Consider the following 27,960-nt stretch of genomic DNA (forward strand, 5'->3'; position numbering starts at 1 on the left):
GGATTACACTTACTCTGGGATACTCGCATATGAAGGGTGAGGTAAAAAAACGACAAGTGATGTCTAACCATTTCCATATACCGTTTTCTAAAGATATCGTCACACATCCTTCTCCATTAATAACCTCCTGAGAGACTGAAAGAATTAACCGACTAATTATTTCGCACTTCATCTTGAATAACACAAGGGGGCCTAACGCAGTATAGTACACAGTCTTCATCCACCCTCCTAACTAATTATTAAACCAATTTCAAAGTTTACTTAGGGCCTCGGTGGCTGAATGGTCTAAGAAGTTACTTAGCCAGTCAACATAGAGGTTGCGAGTTCAAACCCCGTTCGTGCGGGTGCGCTCGACTCAAATCTTGATTGACTAGGATTGTCAGTATTTCTATCGAAGTTCAGTGCTTTTCTCAGGGCATTCCTGCTTCCTCCACCAATAAAAACTGTGTCAATCCCTTATGATTATCTGGATCCGGTCATTAAAAATATTTATACATTTCATTAAAAAGGGATGTTATATATATTCTAAACTTGAAAGTTGGACTTACATTTCATAAAAACCCAATCCTGTGCATAGTTTCATTGTTGTTTAAATGTGTATATATTAGTATTTAGCCCGTTTGCATCTTCTTTATTATTAAACGAGAAGACCTCATTGTGTGTGTCGCTTCTCTTCCTTCCACAATAAATTAATTATCATGCCTCTCTGTTCTATAGGTAAATGCATAGTTGCATTTGTCATCCATTGTTATGATTATTAGGTCTTTCAACCTTTCAGTTGAAAGACCTATTGGGTTTGTTCTGATTATTATTATTATTAGGTCTTTCCACCTTTCCGTGGAAAGACCTATTGAATTTGTTCTGATTGATAATTAGGTCTTTCCACCTTTCCGTGGAAAGACCTATTGAATTTGTTCTGATTATTAGGTCTTTCCACCTTTCCGTGGAAAGACCTTTTGAATTTGTTCTGATTATTATTAATAGGTCTTTCCACCTTTCCGTGGAAAGACCTATTGAATTTGTTCTGATTATTATTATTATTATTATTATTAGGTCTTTCCACTTTTCCGTGGAAAGACCTATTGTATTTGTTCTGATTATTATTATTTTTTTTTTTTTTTTTCTTCCGCCTAAATTTTTTTCTTGCGTAGTATTGATGTTTCAAAAGATGTCGCTTAGATATTTGGAATATGATGTCGTATAGTTTATACGCTTTTAAAATTTACAACTGCGTAACAAAATACTTTACGTTGTAAGAGTTATCTCCCCAAACACTGTTTTTCTTGTGGCCACTACTCCTTCGTAACCGTAAAAGATTACGACAAATTTATTTTACCAAATTGCTCGTTACTTCTTCAGGATTAGGATATTCATTTGGACCGAAGCTATCTGGAGACTCCATATGAAAGTTATTTCCCCTTATGCATTTGATATAAGTGATATGTGTTTCTTACTGGTAAACCATAAGTGATAGAGACCTAGGGTCTCTTGATTTGAGATCCTTGGTCCAAAAAAATGAAAATAAGGTCAAGGTCAAAGGTCAAGGTCATATTCTAAAATTTGATTTTGGCTTATTTTCACTTATTTTCAAATACTGTATGACATATTGACAAATATTTTTTCCTAAATTGTTAGTTGCGACATGTCCTTACTTGTATATTTTGGTTGAAAGGGTGCGCATACAAGAAATTCGAGTTTTTGTCCATCTTACATTTAGAATTACGCGTAAAGTGGTATTACTCATTAACCAAACATATTAAAGACCTAGGGTCTTATGATTTAAGGTCCTTGATTTGTGACCTTGAAATTTAGGTCAAGGTCATAGGTTAAAAGGACGTTCTAGATTTTGACCTTTGCCCTTAAATTCATATAAATACATCATAAAGCCATAGGAACTAACATTTTAAACTGATTTTTCATATTTCAATATCAAAATAGACCTTTTATTGTGGAAAGACCTTCAATTGTTCTCTGAACAATTGGTTTTTAATTATTATTATTTTTTTTTTTCTTCCGCCTAATTTTTTTTCTTGCGTAGTATTGTTGTTTAATAACTTGTCGCTTAGATGTTTGGAATATAATATCGTATAGTTTATACGCTTCAAAAATTTACAACCGCGTAACAAAATACTTTACGTTGTATGAGTTATCTCCCCGAACACTGTTTTTCTTGTGGCCACTACTCCTTCGCAACCGTAAAGGATTACGACAAATTTATTTTACCAAATTGCTCGTTACTTCTTCAGGATTAGGATATTCATTTGGACTGAAGCTATCCAGAGACTCCATATGAGAGTTATTTCCCCTTATGCATTTGATATAAGTGATATGCGTTTCTAACTGGTAAACCATCAGTGATATAGGCCTAGGGTCTTTGGAATTAAGTCCCTTGGTCCAAAAAAATGAAAATAAGGTCAAGGTCAAGGTCATATTCTAAATTTTGATTTTGGCTTATTTTTTCTCATTTTCAACAACCGTGAAAGATAATGACAATTTATTTTTACTAAATTGTGAGTTGCGACATGTTGGATCTTATAAATTTTGGTTGGAAGGGTGCGTAAACAATAAATGACAGTTTTTGCCCATTTTATATTTAAAATCATGCCTAAAGTGATATAACTCATTAACCATACATATTACAGACCTAGAGTCTTATTATTTGAGGTCCTTGGTTGGTGACCTTGAAATTGAGGTCAAGGTCAAAGGTTAATAGGACGTTCTAGATTTTGACCTTTGCTTTAAAGTCATATTTATACATAATAAAGTCATAGGAACTGACATTTTAGATTGTTTTTAAATATTTTGATTATAAAATAGATATTTACTTGTGGAAAGACCCTCAATTGTTCTTTGAACAATTGGTTTTTAATTATTATTATTATTTTTTTTTTTTTTTCTTCCGCCTAATTTTTTTTCTTGCGTATTATTGATGTTTCAAAAGATGTCGCTTAGATATTTGGAATATGGTATCGTATAGTTTATACGCTTTAAAACTTTACAACTGTGTAACAAAATACTTTACGTTGTAAGAGTTATCTCCCCAAACACTGTTTTTCTTGTGGCCACTACTCCTTCGCAACCGTTAAAGATTACGACAAATTTATTTTACCAAATTGCTCGTTACATCTTCAGGATTAGGATATTCATTTGGACCGAAGCTTTACGGAGACTCCATATGAGAGTTATTCCCCCTTTTCCATTTAATTAAGTGATATGCATTTCTAAATGGTAAACCATAAGTGATAAAGACATAGGGTCTTTAGATTTGGGGTCCTTGGTCGAAAATAATAAAAATGAGGTCAAGGTCAAAGGTCAAGGTCATATTCTAAATTTTGATTTTGGCTTATTTTCATTTATTTTCAAATACCTTATGACATATCGACAAATAATTTTTCATAAATTGTTAGTTGCGACATGTCCTTACTTGTATATTTTGATTGAAAGGGTGCGCAGACAATAAATGGGAGTTTTTGCCCATCTTACATTTAGAATTACGCGTAAAGTGATATTACTAATAAACCAAACATATTAAAGACCTTGGGTCTTTTGATTTAAGGTCCTTGGTTTGTGAACTTGAAATTGAGGTCAAGGTCATAGGTTGATATGACGTTCTAGATTTTGACCTTTGCTTTAAATTCATATAAATACATCATAAAGCCATAGGAACTAACATTTTAAACTGATTTTTAATATTTCAATATCAAAATAGATCTTTACTAGTGGAAAGACCTACAATTGTTCTCTGAACAATTGGTTTTTAATTTTTTTTTTTTTTCTTCCGCCTAATTTTTTTTCTTGCGTATTATTGATGTTTCAAAAGATGTCGCTTAGATATTTGGAATATGGTATCGTATAGTTTATACGCTTTAAAAATTTACAACTGTGTAACAAAATACTTTACGTTGTAAGAGTTATCTCCCCACACACTGTTTTTCTTGTGGCCACTACTCCTTCGCAACCGTTAAAGATTACGACAAATTTATTTTACCAAATTGCTCGTTACATCTTCAGGATTAGGATATTCATTTGGACCGAAGCTTTACGGAGACTCCATATGAGAGTTATTCCCCCTTTTCCCTTAAATTAAGTGATATGCATTTCTAAATGGTAAACCATAAGTGATAAAGACATAGGGTCTTTAGATTTAGGGTCCTTGGTCGAAAATAATAAAAATGAGGTCAAGGTCAAAGGTCAAGGTCATATTCTAAATTTTGATTTTGGCTTATTTTCATGTATTTTCAAATACCTTATGACATATCGACAAATAATTTTTCATAAATTGTTAGTCGCGACATGTCCTTACTTGTATATTTTGGTTAAAAGGGTGCGCAGACAATAAATGGGAGTTTTTGCCCATCTTACATTTAGAATTACGCGTAAAGTGATATTACTAATAAACCAAACATATTAAAGACCTAGGGTCTTTTGATTTAAGGTCCTTGGTTTGTGAACTTGAAATTGAGGTCAAGGTCATAGGTTAATATGACGTTCTAGATTTTGACCTTTGCTTTAAATTCATATAAATACATCATAAAACCATAGGAACTAACATTTTAAACTGATTTTTCATATTTCAATATCAAAATAGATCTTTACTAGTGGAAAGACCTACAATTGTTCTCTGAACAATTGGTTTTTAATTAGGTCTTTCCACTTTTCCGTGGAAAGACCTATTGATTTTGTTCTGATTATTATTATTTTTCTTCTTCCGCCTAAATTTTTTTCTTGCGTAGTTTTGTTGTTTCATAAGATGTCGCTTAGATATTTGCAATATGATATTGTATAGTTTACACGCTTCAAACATTTACAACCGCGTAACAAAATACTTTACGTTGTAAGAGTTATCTCCCCAAACACTGTTTTTCTTGTGGCCACTACTCCTTCGCAACCGTTAAAGATTACGACAAATTTATTTTACCAAATTGCTCGTTACATCTTCAGGATTAGGATATTCATTCGGACTGAAGCTTTACGGAGACTCCATATGAGAGTTATTCCCCCTTTTCCATTAAATTAAGTGATATGCATTTCTAAATGGTAAACCATAAGTGGTAAAGACCTAGGGTCTTCAGATATGAGGTACTTGGTCCCAAAAAATGAAAATGAGGTCAAGGTCAAAGGTCAAGGCCATATTCTAAATTTTGATTTTGGCTTATTTTCACTTATTTTCAAATACTGTATGACATTTCGACAAATAATTTTTCATAAATTGCTAGTTGCGACATGTCTTTACTTGTATATTTTGATTGAAAACGTGGGACGACAACAAATGGGAGTTTTTGCCCATATTACATTTAGAATTACGCGTAAAGTGATATTACTCATTAACCAAACATATTAAAGACCTAGGGTCTTTTGATTTAAGGTCATTGGTTTGTGACCTTGAAATTGAGGTCAAGGTCATAGGCTAATAGGACGTTCTAGATTTTGACCTTTGCTTTAAATTCATATTAATACATCACAAAGTCATAGGAATTAACATTTTAAACTGATATTTCAGATTTCAATATCAAAATAGATCTTTACTAGTGGAAAGACCTTCAATTGTTCTCTGAACAATTGGTTTTTAATTATTAGGTCTTTCAACCTTTCAGGTGAAAGACCTATTGTATTTGTTCTGATTATTATTATTATTAAGTCTTTCCACTTTTCTGTGGAAAGACTTATTGTTTTTGTTCTGATTATTATTATTAGGTCTTTCAACCTTTCAGGTGAAAGACCTATTGTATTTGTTCTGATTATTATTATTATTATTATTATTATTATTTTTTTTTTTTTTTTTCTTCCGCCTAAATTTTTTTCTTGCGTGGTATTGATGTTTCAAAAGATGTCGCTTAGATATTTAGAATATGATGTTGTATAGTTTATACGCTTTAAAAATTTACAACTGCGTAACAAAATACTTTACGTTGTAAGAGTTATCTCCCCAAACACTGTTTTTCTTGTGGCCACTACTCCTTCGCAACCGTAAAAGATTACGACAAATTTATTTTACCAAATTGCTCGTTACATCTTAAGGATTAGGATATTCATTTGGACCGAAGCTTTACGGAGACTCCATATGAGAGTTATTCCCCTTTTTCATTTGAATTAAGTGATATGCATGTCTAACTGGTAAACCATAAGTGATAGAGACCAAGGGTCTTTAGATTTGAGGTCCTTAGTAAAAAAAAATGAAAATTAGGTCAAGGTCAAAGGTCAAGGTCATATTCGAAATTTTGATTTTGCTTATTTTCACTCATTTTCATTCATCTTATAAAATATTGACAAATTATTTTTACAAAATTGATAGTTGGGAAATGTAGTAACTTATAAATTTTGATTGAAAGGGTGCGTAGACAATAAATGGGAGTTTTCACACCTCTTATATTTAGAATTATGTGTAAAGTGATATTACTCATGAACAATACATATTAAGGAACTAGTGTCTTTTGATTTGAGATGTTTAGTCTATGACCTTGAAATTGAGGTCAAGGTCATAGGTTAATTGGACGTTCTAGATTTTGACCTTTGCTTTAAATTCATATTTATACATCATAAAGCTATAGGAACTGACATTTTCAACTGAATTTTATCATTTTCATATCAAAATAGATCCTTATTGGTTGAAAGACCTTCAATTGTTCTCTGAACAATTGGTTTTTAATTATTATTAGGTCTTTCCACCTTTCCGTGGAAAGACCTATTGAATTTGTTCTGATTATTATTATTTTTTTTTTTTTTTTTTTTCTTCCGCCTAATTTTTTTCTTGCGTAGTATTGATGTTTCAAAAGATGTCGCTTAGATATTTGGAATATGATATCGTAAAGTGTATGCGCTTTTAAAACTGACAACTGCGTAACCAAATACTTTGCGTTGTAAGAGTTATCTCCCCAAACACTGTTTTTCTTGTGGCCACTACTCCTTCGCAACCGTAAAAGATTACGACAAATTTATTTTACCAAATTGCTCGTTACATCTTCAGGATTAGGCAATTCATTTGGACCGAAGCTTTCCAGAGACTCCATATGAGAGTTATTTCCCCTTATGTAAATGATATAAGTAATATGCATTTCTAACTAGTAAACCATAAGTGATAGAGACCTAGGATTTTCAGATTTGAGGTCCTTGGTCCAAAAAAATGAAAATGAGGTCAAGGTCAAAGGTCAAGGTCATGTTCTAAATTTTGATTTTTGCTTATTTTCACTGATTTTCAAATACCGTATGACATATCGACAAATAATTTTTCATAAATTGTTATTTGCGACATGTCCTTACTTGTATATTTTGGTTGAAAGGGTGCGCAAATAATAAATGGGAGTTTTTGCCCATCTTATATTTAGGTTTACCCGTAAAGTGATATTACTCTTTAACCAAACATATTAAAGACCTAGTGTCTTTTGATTTAAGATCCTTGGTTTGTGACCTTGAAATTGAGGTCAAGGTCATAGGTTAATAGGACGTTCTAGATTTTGACCTTTGCTTTAAATTGATATTAATACATCATAAAGCCATAGGAACTAACATTTTAAACTGATTTTTCATATTTCCATATCAAAATAGATCTTTACTAGTGGAAAGACCTTCAATTGTTCTCTGAACAATTGGTTTTTAATTATTATTATTATTTTTTTTTTTCTTCCGCCTAATTTTTTTCTTGCGTAGTATTGTTGTTTAATAAGTTGTCGCTTAGATATTTGGAATATGATATCGTATAGTTTATACGCTTTAAAAATTTACAACTGCGTAACAAAATACTTTACGTTGTAAGAGTTATCTCCCCAAACACTGTTTTTCTTGTGGCCACTACTCCTTCGCAACCGTAAAAGATTACGACAAAATTATTTTACCAAATTGCTTGTTACATCTTCAGGATTAGGATTTTAATTTTGACCGAAGCTATCCAGAGACTCAATATGAGAGTTATTCCCCCTTATGTATTTGATATAGGTGATATGCGTTTCTAACTGGTAAACCATAAGTGATAGAGACCTAGGGTCTCTTGATTTGAGATCCTTGGTCCAAAAAAATGAAAATAAGGTCAAGGTCAAAGGTCAAGGTCATATTCTAAAATTTGATTTTTGCTTATTTTCACTTATTTTCAAATACCGTATGACATATCGACAAATATTTTTTCCTAAATTGTTAGTTGCGACATGTCCTTACTTGTATATTTTGGTTGAAAGGGTGCGCATACAATAAATGGGAGTTTTTGTCCATCTTACATTTAGAATTACGCGTAAAGTGGTATTACTCATTAACCAAACATATTAAAGACCTTGGGTCTTATGATTTAAGGTCCTTGGTTTGTGACCTTGAAATTGAGGTCAAGGTCATAGGTTAAAAGGACGTTCTAGATTTTGACCTTTGCTTTAAATTCATATAAATACATCATAAAGCCATAGGAACTAACATTTTAAACTGATTTTTCATATTTCAATATCAAAATAGCTCTTTACTAGTGGAAAGACCTTCAATTGTTCTCTGAACAATTGGTTTTTAATTATTTTTTTTTTCTTCCGCCTAATTTTTTTTCTTGCGTAGTATTGTTGTTTAATAACTTGTCGCTTAGATGTTTGGAATATGATATCGTATAGTTTATACGCTTCAAAAATTTACAACCGCGTAACAAAATACTTTATGTTGTATGAGTTATCTCCCCAAACACTGTTTCTCTTGTGGCCACTACTCCTTCGCAACCGTAAAAGATTACGACAAATTTATTTTACCAAATTGCTCGTTACATCTTTAGGATAAGGATATTCATTTGGACCGAAGCTATACGGAGACTCCATATGAGAGTTATCCCCCCTTTTTTTATTTGATTCAAGTGATATGCATTTTCAACTGGTAAACCATAAGTGATAGAAACCTAGGGTCTTCAGATTTGAGGTCCTTGGTCCAAAAAAATGAAAATGAGGTCAAGGTCAAAGGTCAAGGTCATATTCTAAATTTTGATTTTGGCTTATTTTCACTTCTTTTCAAATACCGTATGACATATTGACAAATAATTTTTCATAAATTGTTAGTTGCTACATGTCCTTACTTGTATATTTTTGTTGAAAGGGTGCGCATACAATAAATGGGAGTTTTTGTCCATCTAACATTTAGAATTACGCGTAAAGTGGTAATACTCATTAACCAAACATATTAAAGACCTAGGGTCTTTTGATTTAAGGTCCTTGGTTTGTGACCTTGAAATTGAGGTCAAGGTCATAGGTTAATAAGACGTTCTAGATTTTGACCTTTGCTTTAAATTCATATAAATACATCATCAAGCCATAGGAACTAACATTTTAAACTGATTTTTAATATTTCAATATCAAAATAGATCTTTACTAGTGGAAAGACCTTCAATTGTTCTCTGAACAATTGGTTTTTAATTATTATTATTATTATTTTTTTTATTTTTTTTCTTCCGCCTAAATTTTTTTCTTGCGTAGTATTGATGTTTCAAAAGATGTCGCTTAGATATTTAGAATATGATGTTGTATAGTTTATACGCTTTAAAAATTTACAACTGCGTAACAAAATACTTTACGTTGTAAGAGTTATCTCCCCAAACACTGTTTTTCTTGTGGCCACTACTCCTTCGCAACCGTAAAAGATTACGACAAATTTATTTTACCAAATTGCTCGTTACATCTTAAGGATTAGGATATTCATTTGGACCGAAGCTTTACGGAGACTCCATATGAGAGTTATTCCCCTTTTTCATTTGAATTAAGTGATATGCATGTCTAACTGGTAAACCATAAGTGATAGAGACCAAGGGTCTTTAGATTTGAGGTCCTTAGTAAAAAAAAATGAAAATTAGGTCAAGGTCAAAGGTCAAGGTCATATTCGAAATTTTGATTTTGGCTTATTTTCACTCATTTTCATTCATCTTATAAAATATTGACAAATTATTTTTACAAAATTGATAGTTGGGAAATGTAGTAACTTATAAATTTTGATTGGAAGGGTGCGTAGACAATAAACGGGAGTTTTTGCCCCTCTTATATTTAGAATTATGCGTAAAGTGATATTACTCATAAACCATACATACTACTGACCTAGGGTCTTTTGATTTGGGATCCTTGGTTTATAACCTTGAAATTGGGGTCAAGGTCATAGGTTAATTGGACGTTCTAGATTTTGACTTTTGCTCCAAATTCATATTTTCATATCATAAAGCCATAGCAACTGACATTTTCAACTGAATCTTAATATTTTCATATCAAAATAGATCCTTATTGGTTGAAAGACCTTCAATTGTTCTTTGAACAATTGGTTTTTAATTATTATTTTCTTTTTTTTTTTCTTCCGCCTAATTTTTTTTCTTGCGTATTATTGATGTTTCAAAAGATGTCGCTTAGATATTTGGAATATGGTATCGTATAGTTTATACGCTTTAAAAATTTACAACTGTGTAACAAAATACTTTACGTTGTAAGAGTTATCTCCCCAAACACTGTTTTTCTTTTGGCCACTACTCCTTCGCAACCGTTAAAGATTACGACAAATTTATTTTACCAAATTGCTCGTTACATCTTCAGGATTAGAATATTCATTGGACCGAAGCTTTACGGAGACTCCATATGAGAGTTATTCCCCCTTTTCCCTTAAATTAAGTGATATGCATTTCTAAATGGTAAACCATAAGTGATAAAGACATAGGATCTTTAGATTTGGGGTCCTTGGTCGAAAATAATAAAAATGAGGTCAAGGTCAAAGGTCAAGGTCATATTCTAAATTTTGATTTTGGCTTATTTTCATTTATTTTCAAATACCTTATGACATATCGACAAATAATTTTTCATAAATTGTTAGTTGCGACATGTCCTTACTTGTATATTTTGATTGAAAGGGTGCGCAGACAATAAATAGGAGTTTTTGCCCATCTTACATTGAGAATTATGCGTAAAGTGATATTACTAATAAACCAAACATATTAAAGACCTTGGGTCTTTTGATTTAAGGTCCTTGGTTTGTGAACTTGAAATTGAGGTCAAGGTCATAGGTTAATATGACGTTCTAGATTTTGACCTTTGCTTTAAATTCATATAAATACATCATACAGCCATAGGAACTAACATTTTAAACTGATTTTTAATATTTCAATATCAAAAAAGATCTTTTCTAGTGGAAAGACCTACAATTGTTCTCTGAACAATTGGTTTTTAATTATTATTATTTTTTTTTTTTTTTTTCTTCCGCCTAATTTTTTTCTTGCGTAGTATTGATGTTTCAAAAGATGTCGCTTAGATATTTGGAATATGATATCGTAAAGTGTATGCGCTTTTAAAACTGACAACTACGTAACCAAATACTTTGCGTTGTAAGAGTTATCTCCCCAAACACTATTTTTCTTGTGGCCACTACTCCTTCACAACCGTAAAAGATTATGACAAATTTATTTTACCAAATTGCTCGTTACATCTTCAGGATTAGGCAATTCATTTGGACCGAAGCTTTCCAGAGACTCTATATGAGAGTTATTTCCCCTTATGTAAATGATATAAGTAATATGCATTTCTAACTGGTAAACCATAAGTGATAGAGACCTAGGGTCTTCAGATTTGAGGTCCTTGGTCCAAAAAAATGAAAATGAGGTCAAGGTCAAAGGTCAAGGTTATGTTCTAAATTTTGATTTTTGCTTATTTTCACTGATTTTCAAATACCGTATGAAATATCGACAAATAATTTTTCATAAATTGTTATTTGCGACATGTCCTTACTTGTATATTTTGGTTGAAAGGGTGCGCAAATAATAAATGGGAGTTTTTGCCCATCTTGTATTTAGGTTTACCCGTAAAGTGATATTACTCTTTAACCAAACATATTAAAGACATTAGGTCTTTTGATTTAAGATCCTTGGTTTGTGACCTTGAAATTGAGGTCAAGGTCATTGGTTAATAGGACGTTCTAGATTTTGACCTTTGCTTTAAATTGATATTAATACATCATAAAGCCATAGGAACTAACATTTTAAACTGATTTTTCATATTTCCATAACAAAATAGATCTTTACTAGTGGAAAGACCTTCAATTGTTCTCTGAACAATTGGTTTTTAATTTTTTTTTTTTTCTTCCGCCTAAATTTTTTTCTTGCGTAGTATTGATGTTTCAAAAGATTTCGCTTAGATATTTGGAATATGATGTCGTATAGTTTATACGCTTTAAAAATTTACAACTGCGTAACAAAATACTTTACGTTGTAAGAGTTATCTCCCCAAACACTGTTTTTCTTGTGGCCACTACTCCTTCGCAAACGTAAAAGATAATGACAAATTTATTTTACCAAATTGCTCGTGACTTCTTGAGGATTAGGATATTCATTTGGACCGAAGTTATCCGGAGACTCCATATGAGAGTTATTTCCCCTTATGCATTTGGTATAAGTGATATGCGTTTCTAACTGGTAAACCATCAGTGATATAGGCCTAGGGTCTTTGGATTTAAGTTCCTTGTTCCAAAAAAATGAAAATAAGGTCAAGGTCAAAGGTCAAGGTCATATTCTAAATTTTGATTTTGGCTTATTTTCTCTTATTTTCAACAACCGTGAAAGATATTGACAAATTATTTTTACTAAATTGTGAGTTGCAACATGTTGTAACTTATAAATTTTGGTTGGAAGGGTGCGTAAACAATAAATGAGAGTTTTCGCCCATCTTATATTTAAAATCATGACTAAAGTGATATAACTCATTAACCATACATATTACAGACCTAGAGTCTTTTTTTTTAGGTCCTTGGTTGGTGACCTTGAAATTGAGGTCAAGGTCAAAGGTTAATAGGACGTTCTAGATTTTGACCTTTGCTTTAAATTCATATTTATACATTATAAAGTCATAGGAACTGACATTTTAGCTTGATTTTTAATATTTTGATAATAAAATAGATCTTCACTTGTGGAAAGATCTTCAATTGTTCTTTGAACAATTGGTTTTTAATTATTAGGTCTTTCAACCTTTCAGGTGAAAGACCTATTGTTTTTGTTCTGATTATTATTTTTTTTTTCTTCCGCCAAATTTTTGTTCCTTCACTGTTTTTTTGTTTCCCAAGATGTCGCTAAGATATATGGTATATGATATCGAACAGTTAATACACTTCTGAAACTGACACCGCGTAATAAAAAACTTTACCTTGTAAGAGTTATCTCCCCGAACACTGTTTTTCTTGTGGCCACTACTCCTTCGCAACCGTATAAGAAACCGACAAATTTATTTTTCCAAATTGCTCGTTATATCCTTAGGATGTTCTGTTTCATTTGGACCGAAGCTATCTGGAGACTCCATATGAGAGTTATCCCCCCTTTTATATATGATATCAGTGATATGCATTTCTAACTGGTAAACTATAAGTGATAGAGACCTAGGGTCTTTTGATTTTAGATCCTTGGTCCAAAAAAATGAAAATTAGTTCAAGGTCAAAGGTCAAGGTCAAATTCTAAATTTTGATTTTGGCTTATTTTCACTTATTTTTATTAACCTTATAAGATATCGACAAATTATTTTTACTAAATTGTTAGTTGCGACATGTCGTAACTTATAAATTTTGGTTGCAAGGGTGCGTAGACAATAAACGGGAGTTTTCGCCCCTCTTATATTTAGAATTATGCGTAAAGTGATATTACTCATGAACCATACATATTAAGGAACTAGTGTCTTTTGATTCGAGATGTTTAGTCTATGACCTTGAAATTGAGGTCAAGGTCAAAGGTTAATTGGACGTTCTAGATTTTGACCTTTGCTTTAAATTCATATTTATACATCATAAAGCCATAGGAACTGACATTTTCAACTGAATTTTAATATTTTCATATCAAAATAGATCTTTATTAGTTGAAAGACCTTCAATTGTTCTTTGAACAATTGGTTTTTAATTATTTTTTTTTTCTTCCGCCAACTTTTTTTCCTTCGCTGTTTTTTTGTTTCACAAGATATCGCTTAGATATAAGGTAAATGATATTGAACAGTTAATACGCTTCTGAAACTGACACCGCGTAACAAAAAACTGTACCTTGTAAGAGTTATCTCCCCGAACACTGTTTTTCTTGTGGCCACTACTCCTTCGCAACCGTATAAGAAACCGACAATTCTATTTTTCCAAATTGCTCGTTATATCCTTAGGATGTTCTGTTTCATTTCAACCGAAGCTATCTGGAGACTCCATATGAGAGTTATCCCCCATTTTATATATGATATCAGTGATATGCATTTCTAACTGGTAAACTATAAGTGATAGAGACCTAGGGTCTTTTGATTTAAGATCCTTGGTCCAAAAAAATGAAAATTAGGTCAAGGTCAAAGGTCAAGGTCAAATTCTAAATTTTGATTTTGGCTTATTTTCACCTTTTTTCATTAACCTTATAAGATATCGACAATTTTTTTTTTACTAAATTGTTAGTTGCGACATGTCGTAACTTATAAATTTTGGTTGCAAGGGTGCGTAAACAATAAAAGGGAGTTTTTGCCCCTCTTATATTAAGAATTATGCGTAAAGTGATTTTTCTCATGAACCATACATACTAAGGAACTAGTGTCTTTTTATTTGAGATGTTTAGTCTATGACCTTGAAATTGAGGTCAAGGTCATAGGTTAATTGGACGTTCTAGATTTTGACCTTTGCTTAAAATTCATATTTATACATCATTAAGCCATAGGAACTGACATTTTCAACTGAATTTTAATATTTTCATATCTAAATAGATCCTTATTGGTTGAAAGACCTTCAATTGTTCTTTGAACAATTGGTTTTTAATTATTATTATTATTTTTTTTTTCTTCCGCCTGATTTTTTTCTAGCGTAATATTGATGTTTCAAAAGATGTCGCTTAGATATTTGGAATATGATGTCATATAGTTTATACGCTTTAAAAATTTACAACTGCGTAACAAAATACTTTACGTTGTCAGAGTTATCTCCCCAAACACTGTTTTTCTTGTGGCCACTACTCCTTCGCAACCGTAAAAGATTACGACAAAATTATTTTACCAAATTGCTCGTTACATCTTCAGGATTAGGATTTTAATTTTGATCGAAGCTATCCAGAGACTCCATATGAGAGTTATTCCCCCTTATGTATTTGATATAGGTGATATGCGTTTCTAACTGATAAACCATAAGTGATAGAGACCTAGGGTCTATTGATTTGAGATCCTTGGTCCAAAAAACTGAAAATAAGGTCAAGGTCAAAGGTCAAAGTCATATTCTAAAATTTGATTTTGGCTTATTTTCACTTATTTTCAAATACCGTATGACATATCGACAAATATTTTTTCCTAAATTGTTAGTTTCGACATGTCCTTACTTGTATATTTTGGTTGAAAGGGTGCACATACAATAAATTGGAGTTTTTGTCCATCTTACATTTAGAATTACACGTAAAGTGGTATTACTCATTAACCAAACATACTAAAGACCTAGGGTCTTATGATTTAAGGTCCTTGGTTTGTGACCTTGAAATTGAGGTCAAGGTCATAGGTTAAAAGGACGTTCTAGATTTTGACCTTTGCTTTAAATTCATATAAATACATCATAAAGCCATAGGAACTAACATTTTAAACTGATTTTTCATATTTCAATATCAAAATAGATCTTTACTAGTGGAAAGACCTACAATTGTTCTCTGAACAATTGGTTTTTAATTCAGATTGAGTTATTTTGAGAGAAAAACGACAAAATAAGTGTCCAGATATTGTTTCCGTCATCAGACTGACTTTAAGTCATTGAAAAGACTTCCAGTTTTAAACATGCACAAGAACAACCAATCGTATGATAGATTACAAAAATGAAAAAAAAAAAAAATAAGCAAACCAGAGCGTTCTGCATATCATGGATTTTAGATCGCAAGAACCACAACTTTTATACCTCCTTAGAGACAATAATTTTTGTGTTTATCCACATGTTAACTACGATTTTACTACTATAATATATAGAGACGCTCCGTATTCTGTCTACTGTTTTCTTTGAAATATTTACTATCTAAGGGGTCAGACCAGTTGCATATATATTGAAATAATTAAGTAAAAAATGTGGACACAAGAATGTGTCCATAGTATACGGATGCCATATCGGCACTATCATTTTCTATGTTCAGTGAACTATGAAATGGGGTAAAATATCTAATTTGGCATTTAAATTAAAAAGATCATATCATAAGGAATGTATTTACTAAGTTTCGAGTTGATTGGACTTCTACTTCGTCAAAAACTACCTCGACAAAAACTTTAACCCGAAGCGTGAAACGAACGCACTGACACACATACTATAAAACATAATGCCCATAATGGGACATAACAACTCATTGTTGAAAGTAAAAGTAGTGATTTACCCAAAATGAAAGTGGGGTAGAGATAAGAGGGAGGCAGGACTTTTTTGGGACGTCAGGATCGGGTGTTTTTAAGCTCGGGATTTCGGGATTGACCCTTACGGGATCCGGGAATAATTTTTCTTCGAATTTCGGAATGTCGGAATATGGATTTCGTTAAAATACGCACCTCGGGATTTCATGTTTTTAAGCCCGGAAATTCGGGATCAGGACCCCTCCAACCACCCCTCAAATTAACCTTAGTCATTTATACAAGATACAATCCTACCATTGGCCTGTTAATAGGGCTCTCAAATAGAAAAGCACTGATGGACTGTCCTAGAAGCATATTTTATTAGAATGATTATGGTCTATAAGCAATTTCATTTATTTCATGATTGAAGCGGTGAAAATCGTTAATTTAATTTGACTTTTACCAAAAAAATGCATTGTAGCAAAGGGGAAGAATAATTGTGGCCAGAAAGACGAAATAATTGAATTTAACAGAAAGGAAACAAATAACAGACTATGGGGAAAAGGGAGAGGGCTTTTGATACGCTTATATGAAATTCTCCAGACATAATATCTTTTACAAAAATTCATTCTACAACAGTTTACAAGCTGTATAGGCCCGCGATTTCGCGGGTGTGTTGTAGTAACATTTTAAACTCCTAAATAGATGAAGGTTGCGTTCAATATTTATTCAAGTGCCTTTAAAACCAAATGTCTGCTGTGATAGATCTTTCAAAAGAATGATTATAAACTTTTTTTGACACTATGATGCATATATCGGTGATAATTAAATTTTGAAATTCCACTGAAATTGATATTCATTTACTCATTTTGTTACGTTGTCAATAAATAGCAGTTCTAGTGAATTAGAATAATTCAAACATAATCAAATATCAAATATAAGTTTGTGATATAGATTTTGCAATAAAATTGAAATAAAGGCAACATTTGTATACTGCTGTTCGAAAGCCATAAATCGATTGAGAGAAAATTTGAGAGTTACAAACTAAAACTAAAGGATACACATCAACTATAAGAGGAAAACAAAGAAACATTAGAAACACTGAAGTGCAGCAAAAAAACGAAAGACCATGCAACAAACACAGAAACGAACTCTAAGAAAACAACTACCATTTTCCTGACCTTGACATTGAGAAAAAATGGTGGATTGAACCTGTTTTTTTTGCTAGCCAAACCTCGCGCATTTAAGGTACTGTTTAATATAACTCTAAAATGACAGCATTATTTGACAGGACAACAGTATTATAAATGCAAGAACATTGAGGACAGAAAAATACACAAATAAATAATACAATAGATTATTTAGACATGGTAACAGTTAATATCATTAAGTTTTATTTAAAGAAATGTCAATTAAAGGATAGTATAAAGTTTGCGATTTTTTTCCTCAGATATTTTATTCTGAAATTTTATTGCAAAGTACAAAGCTAATCTATCTAAAATGTTCCTCTTTAAGATAAGCCGACGTTTTTATTATGAGGTAGTTTGTTTGTAAGCGACACATGGATAGACTTAACTATATTGAAAACCGTGTATGATATACTTTATTATGTATGCAGATATGTTAAGAAGTATAGGTATACAGAATTATGTACCATAATGATGTGTAAGAACAAATATGTGTTGAACTTTATCTTACTTCCTATATATTTATAGAGATATGATTTGTTAAAGGACTACACGTTATGGCTATGTATATTTGATATAGGGTATCCTAAAACATATAGGGTTAGTTACCATATGGGGTTAGTAAGGAGTTACTTCCCTTTCAAAAACAAAAAAAGATGCCACAACTCTTCATAAAAGCAACAAGGTATTGAGGACAAAAAGGATTCAACAGATGAAAAAAATGATAATGAAAGGTTGAAATAAGTTCATAAAACATGATTAAAGCTACCAAGTTGTTATTATTGGCATAACAGAGTTACTTCCCTTTAGAAACAAAAAAAAAGAAATCTGAAAGGATTCAACAGACGAAGAAATTGATACATGTGAGAATGATTGAAATCAGTTCATAAAACAAATTTAAGGCTAACATGTTGTTATTGTTGGCATTTGTTTGCTGTATAGACAAAATGCAGTAAGATCTTAATACTAAGTACTGATGAATTGATCACTTTGATAGGCCGCTAGTCAAAATATCACATGTAAAGATAGTCGGTAAGATAAATTCGTAACACAGTGTGCTAGTGATTTAATACGATATATATATGAGGTCAGTAAATTCCATGTGGGAATTCTAGCGTAGCTCTCATCCAATATGGAATTTACTTACCCCGTATTTAAATCGTATTAGGTCACTAACTAATAATATAACCTGGAATACCACATTAAAAACCTGCCATCGTTAATAAGTACAAAGTCAATACAAATGTCGATTGAAGTTTCGACCTAGAGGTTACGTCATTCAAATATTCTTGTACACGCTGTGTTAAAATGTTGACAAACATTTATTTAGCTCTATCAATTTTAATAAATTAAAAACATATTTACATTGACCCTATCACAAAAAAAGAGTTTCTAAAGCTTGAACCACACACAGCATGTGTATCAGAAAAATAACATTGGATATATAGCAGTGACAAAGACTTAATTTTGTCTTCAGTTTAGACGATTTGTACAGTGTAATCTCCCTGTAGTGTTATGTACCACCTAAGTTATGATGAAAAAGTCAAATTTACCTGTTCCAAATGGGAGAGCATTGAATGCAAATGAACTATTTTCTGTGTCAAATGTGTATATTCCATCTTCGTCGAAATCATTTGCACCGATAAAAATATAGCCTGTAAGAAAATTTTAATTTTAATGAGTTTCATCAAAAACAAGAAATAAACCAAAAAAAGTATAAACAATAGAATCAAAGTCGAATGTAAATTAAAACAAGTCCAAAAACATGATTGTGGTTTATTTATTTGTTCAACCAATGAAGCTGATAAAAATATAGCGCTTAACTGGAATTTATTTCTTTCTTAGGAGATAATTTATCAGAGCCTTAATGCGGAAAACGTTTGTTTGGTCACTGTTATCTCTTTAACAGTAATTATTTACATAATGACTTTGAAGTAAGTCTTTTCGTACAATAACAATTTTGTATCTCTGGCATTTCCTTCCTGAAAGTACCATCTTGCACCTCATAGATCAATGCATGTCTACTTTAGTTTATATTTGTGAAGCGGTGATATTTTGTCAGACCTCGGTATTGGAAATTAAAAAAAACTAGAGGGTCCAAGGACCCTGTGTCGCTCACCTGATATTTTTATTTACAATTGATGCATGATAAATGCAACTGTTTAGTTTCAGAGATATAATACTAAAAAGTGCATTTGAAACCTGTTTTATTTCAGCCATGTGGGCAGGCAGGGTCATCATACACAGTGGTCCCTGGATATCCTAGTGGTGATTTAAACCAAGTTTGTTTAAATTTGACAGTTGTTTCAAGGGAGAATTTTGTAAAATTTATCTAACGAGAAATGCAAAGTAATGAGAAAGTTGTGAAGTTGTTTTGTTGTCTGCTCCCCCTTTGCCAAAAAAACCAAAAAGGTAATAAAAAATTATCATATAAGGGCAATCTATCCTATTAATGATTTCTGCAAAATTCAGTTGATTGTGCAAGGGTTGTATAGCCAGCTGAGGTCGTTAAAAACTGTCTTTTGTTGTTGCAGATAGATCTTGACCTGATAAACAATTTTACCACATGTCAGATTTGCTCTAAATGCTTTGGTTTTTGAGTGATAAGCCAAAAACTGCATTTTACCCCTATGTTCTATTTTTAGCCATGGCGGCCATCTTGGTTGGTTGGGCGGGTCACCGGACACAATTTTTAAACTAAATACCCGAATGATGATTGTGGCCAAGTTTGGTTTAATTTGGTCCAGTGGTTTCAGAGGAGAAGATTTTTGTAAAAGATAACTAAGATTTACGAAAAATGGTTAAAAATTGACTATAAAGGGCAATAACTCCTAAAGGGGTCAACAGACCATTTTAGTCTTGTTAACGTATTTGTAGATCTTACTTTACTGAACATTTTTGCTGTTTACAGTTTATCTCTATCTATGATAATATTCAAGATAATAACCAAAAACGGCAAAATTTCCTTAAAATGACCAATTCAGGGGCAGCAACCTATCAACGGGTTGTCCGATTAATCTCAAAATTTCAGGGCAGATAGATCTTGACCTGATTAACAATTTTACTATGTCAGATTTGCTCTAAATGCTTTGGTTTTTAAGTTATAAGCCAAAAACTGCATTTTACCCCTATGTTTTATTTTTAGCCATGGCGGCCATCTTGGTTGGTTGGCCGGGTAACCGGACACAATTTTTAAACTAGATACCCCAATGATGATTGTGGTCAAGTTTGGTAAAAATTGGCCCAGTAGTTTCAGAGGAGAAGATTTTTGTAAAAGCTAACGACGGACGACGACGACGACGACGGACGACGGACGACGGACGCCAAGTGATGAGAAAAGCTCACTTGGCCTTTCGGGCCAGGTGGGCTAAAAAAGGGAATAATTCAAAAAGGGAAAGATCCTCCATACTGCTCAATTGTAAATTTTTAATTGTTTAATATACTGTTAAAATCAACAAGATACAGAAGTAAATAGATAGAATATGCAATAATACCTTGGTAATAATATTAATTCAAACGAACATTATAACAATATATTGAAACGTGGATATTTTTATTTATACTTCACTTGCTTGCAGGGTTTCTTTTTAACTTATTTTTTAACTTACATTTTTCAATATCGGGTTAATGAACCAACAGTGGTATAATTTTCTGCATTTAGTTGTCTAGTTATTAACAGCTGTTTATCATGAAATACGTTGCAGTGAAATACAGTAAAAGTAGACTTTAATCAAAGAAGATATCCATGAATAAAAATGTTTGCATCAAAATTTACAGTTGATATGACCAATGGTATACATATACATGTATAACTCCCGTCCGGTACGAAATGGTAAACATATAAAACTTCCGTAAAATGCAGATTGGTATACATATAAATATTGCATGAGGTACGAAATTGCACATATATAAATCTTTAGTGAGGTACAAAATGGATACATTTAAATATTTCATGAGGTACGAAATGGCATACATATAAATATTCCATAAGGTACGAAAGAGTCAGGATACTAAATGGTTTCTGTAATCGTACGTAATGGGGAACGAAATGGTTCAGGTACGAAATGCCTATAATTCAAGAACGTGCACAAGTACGCAGATACAAATACTTGTAAAATTCTTTTATAATTGATAGCACCTCATTCCTAATGGTGAATGGAAGTTTAGGCAACAGTACCTTTTTTACATTTGCATCATTTATATGTAAAATCATATTAATCCAAATCTAATCAGGTAAAGTATGCCTTTATATTTTTACAGTTAGGGTTGGGTGTTTTTTTGCTCGTAAGAGAGCTGTCTACATATTCAATTATATCTAATTTTTTTTCTTTCACTGTATTTTATCCCGCACTCTTTTATCTTTTATGGTTTTAATAAGAGTTCTTATATTTTGTTGTCTATGACACAGTTATCGTCCTTTGACTTTCGTTGTCTATGAATAGCGCCCTAAACCGGATTGTGTTTAACTTACATTTTTTTAAATTTAATGCCTTATATGTTATGCATAAAATAGTAATATGGAGGTTATATTACATGTACATGTATAAACAGTTTGTCTAGATCTGAAGCTGTCATTCTAAATTATGCATCCACTCTACATAAAATTATCCTTTACTTGAATGACAGTTCATTTACCTTCTATAATGTTGATATAATATGTCCCTTTACTTATACACTTCACGGTAAAAAAGTATTTTAGATCGAGCAGGTGCCATTCTTTTCTTTAATTTGCCCTTTTTGTCTTAGATAAATTCACAACAATATGGCTGTTTGCTTACACCTTTGTTTGGTATATGTCTGTCTAGTTTTACTAACGTCATTCTGTCGGGCTTATCAATAAGTTTTCATAAGAATTCCTCGACTGTTTTGTAAATTGTTTATATATTCCGTTAGTGTAATGCTATACACCAATCCTAAATGATATTCATGTGCTCAATAAACCTCATTCAGAATATAGATTTAACAGCCTCCAATGCAATCGGAATTCTCCTTCTTAACTTAACACTTTTTATAACTGTGTAAAATATGGCAATGCCGCTGCAGCCCGAATATTAAATAAATATCCACAAATGCACGTAAATATCCACAAATACTCCCGCGTAACGGAAGAAAAGACAAACTTATCTAGATATCTCCTGATAGAACTGTAAGGTTAACAGTGAACATGAGAGTTTTTGTCGCTTTCCTTTTGCTGTGACATTACATGAAAAACTATAAGCTTCAATTATTGGTTATTTTAACAAAGCTAACATGTGGTTTAAAAATATGTAGGACAAACAGAACGGGATTTTTTTTCTCTCAAAAATATAGAAAATCAATACCGCTTTCAAAAACCCATGAAATCAAAAGCAGTATTTACAAATATTTAAGTAAACACAACCACAATTTTAAATTTTATTAGATTCCAACTACTTGAAATGATCAAGAAACAAGAGGGACAATTGCATAAACAATTTAAAGATTCACGTAAAATTATCGAACTGTCTTAATTAGTGTCTTAGATACAACAATTTCAGACACCTTATCCAGTCGGGTCTAAATGACCATATACTTGGACAAGGGAACATAGATTAAACATCTATTGATATCATGGATCTTGATTGACAAAAGACAATGTAATAATAAGTCTCATGGCAAACATATCAATGAAAAATAGCGAATTAACTATCGTATGAAGTATACACTTGATTATCACCTATCTATATTTAAAAACAATAGCAGGCGTTAATAATTGTGTAAACTGGGTAAACTTCCAATTAGCAAAATGCATGATAGTTTCAAGGAGTCCTTCTACAGCCCACTCTATGAATATACGCGTGTAAGTACAGCTCTTTGCTACTGAAGGCGTATCGATTAACCTAAAGATCATAAACAACACTTTCTAAAAAAAATACTGGTATATTAACAGAGGTATTCTTTTTAACAACTTATTGAGTATATTTAATGACTTCTACCAATCTGTAGACCGCCCTATTTTGATAACACAGAACAACATATGATTTCGTACACACACACACACAAAACAGCAGAAGTTTATTTTTCCAATTAAGGAGGCTCGCGGGTTTAAGATGTTCAGAAAAAAATTAAACATTTATTTTTCATTACAAATTTTATTAATTACCTTAAGTAGTTGTTACTTTATCATATGGTACAATATTATTCCAAAAAATCAATTCGTGTTGGCCCCAGGTGACTTTTAAAATGTAAATATCATTGAAAAGGCTCCAAATTATTTCCCTTTGGTGCAAAAATGCCATTTTTTTTGGCATGAAAATTGAAATATCTTTTTTAACTTATCGGGGACCTATTTTTTTTATTGTTGTTTTCGAACAAGCTGAACATAAACTAAATAATTGTAAAATTTAAGCGATTTCTGTAATTTAGTTCTTTTTTTATTTCGATATTACCGCTTTTTCTCCTATTAGTTCAACAGAAAAAAAGGACATTAACTTTCGAAGGCAGATTGTGAGCGTAAATGAACCGTGACCCCATTTCTTTATTTCTTTTTTCTATTAAGTATAAGATAAAGTTCATTTACAGAAAAATATAGCGAAATCCTATATTAAATAAAAAAATTGATTTAGACCCGCGAACCCCCTTAAAAGTCAGTTACATAAGATGTCAATGTAAAAGTTGCTGTAAACGGTAAAAAACTGATTAAAAATCTCATGATTCTTATTTAGATAAATGTATGGATATAAACGAATATCGTATTTTGAAAATATTTCAGAAATAAATTAAAAGAATACACAGTACGCCTATTTCAAAAATTAACAATAAACTTCAAGAACTTTCAATGCTTTTTTGAACCCGTGTTTGTGCTGGCCGAATGACGAATTTGAATCTTAAAATAACTCTTTTGAAATATCCAATAAATAGTTCACACATCATTCTCTAGAAGCTACATTACTTGTGAACCATCTTCAGCTTTCGAACGTCTTTGGTAGAGGTTTAATACTATATCGTAATGCGAAAAATATAATTAAAATTCAAAATCACGAAATGTAAAAAAGTGTTATCACATATCAAATTAGTCTTAATAAATTTGTGGATCTAGTTATGACATTTTTTTATAAAACTTAACGGATAAGATTCGTTATGAATTTTTTTTGTTATGTGAAAACGAATTAAGTTTGTTCACACGAGTGTGTAATTTGTTATACATGTAACAGTTTTATTTTTATATTTCGTGATTACTGAATAACTTCATTTAACATTTTCATCCTCAACTTACTGTAAGTGAAGAATTCCCTTGTAACTGCAGCGGCTTCTTGCTCAGTGTTCGGTCTCCACAGATAAGCACCTGGTGTACCGGCACAAATCGACTAAAAGTTATAAGAAAATTTAAGGAAATTTCGTTTAACATGCTCGGAAATTTACAAAACGATCCTGGTACGTGTAAACATATCGATCCTTTAAATAAACGTATTGTAAAAGGTTAACAATTCAACACTGTCAACATTGTATATGTTGGTATACATATTGATTTTATTTAGTAAATTAAAAGCAAAATGAATATTATTGTTATTTACATACACATACATGGATCTACAATCTCTTTGTACCTGTTTCTTGCCATAGCACAAGGTCGTGTTTTTTTTTTTTTAATGTTGGATGTGTACTGATTGGTAATTTAGTTTTATGTGGATGATTGTTTTTTATTAGTTATTAGTGGATTTGAACTAGTTGTCAGTTACTGCGATTATCTCAGAACTATACCTATAGTCTTTTTGTTGTTAAAATATACAAGTACCTAGGTACGTCCATTCTGTATAGTATAAATGTATTTCTATTTGTATCCATCTGATGTGTAAAGCCTTTTTTAATTGATTTTTATAGTTCGTTCTTATGTTGTACTAATTGTTCAAGGTTCAAGGTTCAAGGTTAGAAAAGGGCCGGGATGCCAACATAATTCATCCCGCAACATTATGTATGTATAACCCGTCCCAGGTCAGGAGCCTGTAATTCGGGGGTGGTTGTCGTTTGTTGATGTGTTACATATTTGTGTTTCGTTCATTTTTTTATATGAATTAGACCGTTAGTGTTCTCGTACGAATTGTTTAACATTTGTCATTTCGGGGGACATGCAACAGCTCACTATGCGGTATGGACTTTGCTTATTGTCGAAGTCCTACGGTGACCTATAGTTGTTAATTTCTGTGTCATTTGGTCTCTTGTGAAGAGTTGTCTCTTCATACCACATCTTTCATTTTATATTGTCTACGTGTTTTCGGTTTTGTTAATGTAAAATGTCTGCTGTTTTATCTACATTCTTTCAACATCATGCAAAGCGTCAAATGTTTTTTTAAATATAAAAGATTGACTCTTTTTTTTACCTCAAATTAACCAGCTTTCAACAACGTACTGTGACATTATCATGATCACTTCGCCTTAACTAATACACTAAGAATTGGAAGTTAATATTCTTCGTATACTTATCGGGTGATACAGTCTTTTATAACACTGTTAATGTAATTGGAACGGATAACATTACTTAAGTCAGGGATTAAAAATTCTATAATGTCACTTGATAAATACGTCACACATATCTGTATTGTAATCTTATATTCTACTTTCAGAATAAATAATGCATTTTACAAGGTTTTTGATTCTTGTTTGTTTTCGAAGTATCGGACTAATTCTAGCAAATACTGGTTAATAAACATACTCACCCGCGCTTGCTCCCAATTAGAATAACCATAGAAATAACAATTAGTCGTACTTGCTTGGCTTGGTGAGGACGTTAACCTGTACCCCGCTGGACAAGTTTCCGAAACACATGGCGCTACTAATATTTAAAACATATTGGTAATTTTTGTCAACAATCGCAAATATAACTCAAAAACATTAAACTATGTCGTAATTACAATTATGTAATGTATGGATGACCATTATTAGATGTTGCATAACGTCATAAATAATATTAAAAGTATTTATTTATCTGCACCAGATGCGCATTTCGACAATCAATGTCTCGTCAGTGATGCTCGAAACCCTAAACAATGTTTGTTGAGGGTTTTTTTTATAAAAAGGTTGGATACATAAATTAACATTAAAGATGCATGCGAATAAGCGACAAATTGTACTGCACCAGATGCCAATTTCAACAATAAAGTAAGGTCATTATATTTTAAAATCTAAAACTTAATTCAAATATTGAGTAATTAAATATGAAAAATTAAATAGGCAAATAATCAAATTATACAGAACGATGCCAGTTTTTTTTTTGTATAATAAACTAAAAGAAGTTAAATGAAAATTTGTCTTCTAAGCCAAAACAAAATATTGCCCTACATGTACCAAGCATTTCAAACGGTATTATGGATAATGCAAACTGATTGCTTTCATAATATTCATGTATTTATTGTTAAATCTCGATTTGATAAATAATTCTACTAAATATGTTAAATTGTACTGCTGACTTGAGACATTTTAAAAATATTTTTTTTTAAATGTATCAATCGTCGATTTAAATGAAAAAAACAACAGTTATTTATCGAATATGAAAAAATTGCAAATAAATACCAAATGTAACACATTGACTTGCTTGCCAAGTGTGAACTATGCAGGCGTAAAGTGAAAACATTAGTGCAGAACAGAAACATTTCTGAAAATTGTAACATAAAGAAATATGGACAAGATGACAGCATAAACAACTTTCATTGATTGCTTTGTCTTCAACTGACAAATTGGAAATGTTTTACTTACATTTACAACATGGTCTTTCGTTGCAACATTTACCAAACTGTTTCCATCCGTCCCCAAACGTCGCATCACACGAATAACTTTTTTGTCCGCAAGTTCCATTTGACGATTTGCATTTTCCAGATAGAACTACATGTAAATAGAACAGTACTCAGATACAATATAGCGTGGTTATTTTTTGTAAAAACATTAAAAAATAGGAATAAAGATATAAAGTCATCGTTTATTCCTCAAAAATTAATTCAATATCACGAGCACGATGAAAGCCCCATATTTCTGATGCGTAACTAAGAACGGAACCAACCATACTGTCAAATAAAATACAACATTGAAGGTCTTACATTATCTAGACTATACTTTATTTGTGGTTGTTATCCCGTTGTCAATAGTTGCTGACTTCCACTTCCATTTGAATATTTGTGGATAGTTATCTCATTGGTAGTCATACCACATATCCATATTTTTATCTAAGAAATATTCCTCAATATAAATTTCGAAAGTTTAAAAAGATTAATTAGCCGGCCTGTAACAGTAAACCCTTCTATAGGACGAATTAATCGTGTAAGTCTTATCAGTAAACAAGTAAAAACAAAACCTAACGGCAGTCATTACAGCAGTTCAAATGTTTTTAGTCATTGACATGCCGTAATGAAAGAATCAATTTGTCTGCTAGAATACTTACTGCCGCCGTGAGACACATCAAGTGTGCAAATGATGATTATAATCGAGCAACAAAACTTCATCATTATACTGAAATTTAAAATAGTCTTAATCAATTCTATTTCCCGGGTTATTTACACAGAAAGCGAGTATGCATTAAC

The 27,960-nt window shown here is 31.7% G+C and overlaps 1 protein-coding gene and 1 long non-coding RNA gene across 3 annotated transcripts in view; both read right to left on the reverse strand.

Annotated features, from left to right (window-relative positions):
* Positions 1-27,960, reverse strand: part of LOC143041953 (uncharacterized) — a 129,945-nt gene that overhangs the window by 41,224 nt on the left and 60,761 nt on the right. The window lies entirely within an intron of this gene.
* LOC143043288 (uncharacterized) lies at positions 15-27,890 on the reverse strand. The gene is made up of 6 exons (XR_012968292.1): positions 27,822-27,890; positions 27,143-27,268; positions 26,107-26,222; positions 24,669-24,759; positions 18,988-19,089; positions 15-135 (listed from the first exon to the last, which is right to left on the reverse strand). It is a non-coding gene; the product is annotated as an uncharacterized LOC143043288 (long non-coding RNA).

This window comes from Mytilus galloprovincialis, chromosome 8, assembly GCF_965363235.1.
Source record: "Mytilus galloprovincialis chromosome 8, xbMytGall1.hap1.1, whole genome shotgun sequence".
Classification (NCBI taxonomy): Eukaryota; Metazoa; Mollusca; class Bivalvia; order Mytilida; family Mytilidae; genus Mytilus; species Mytilus galloprovincialis.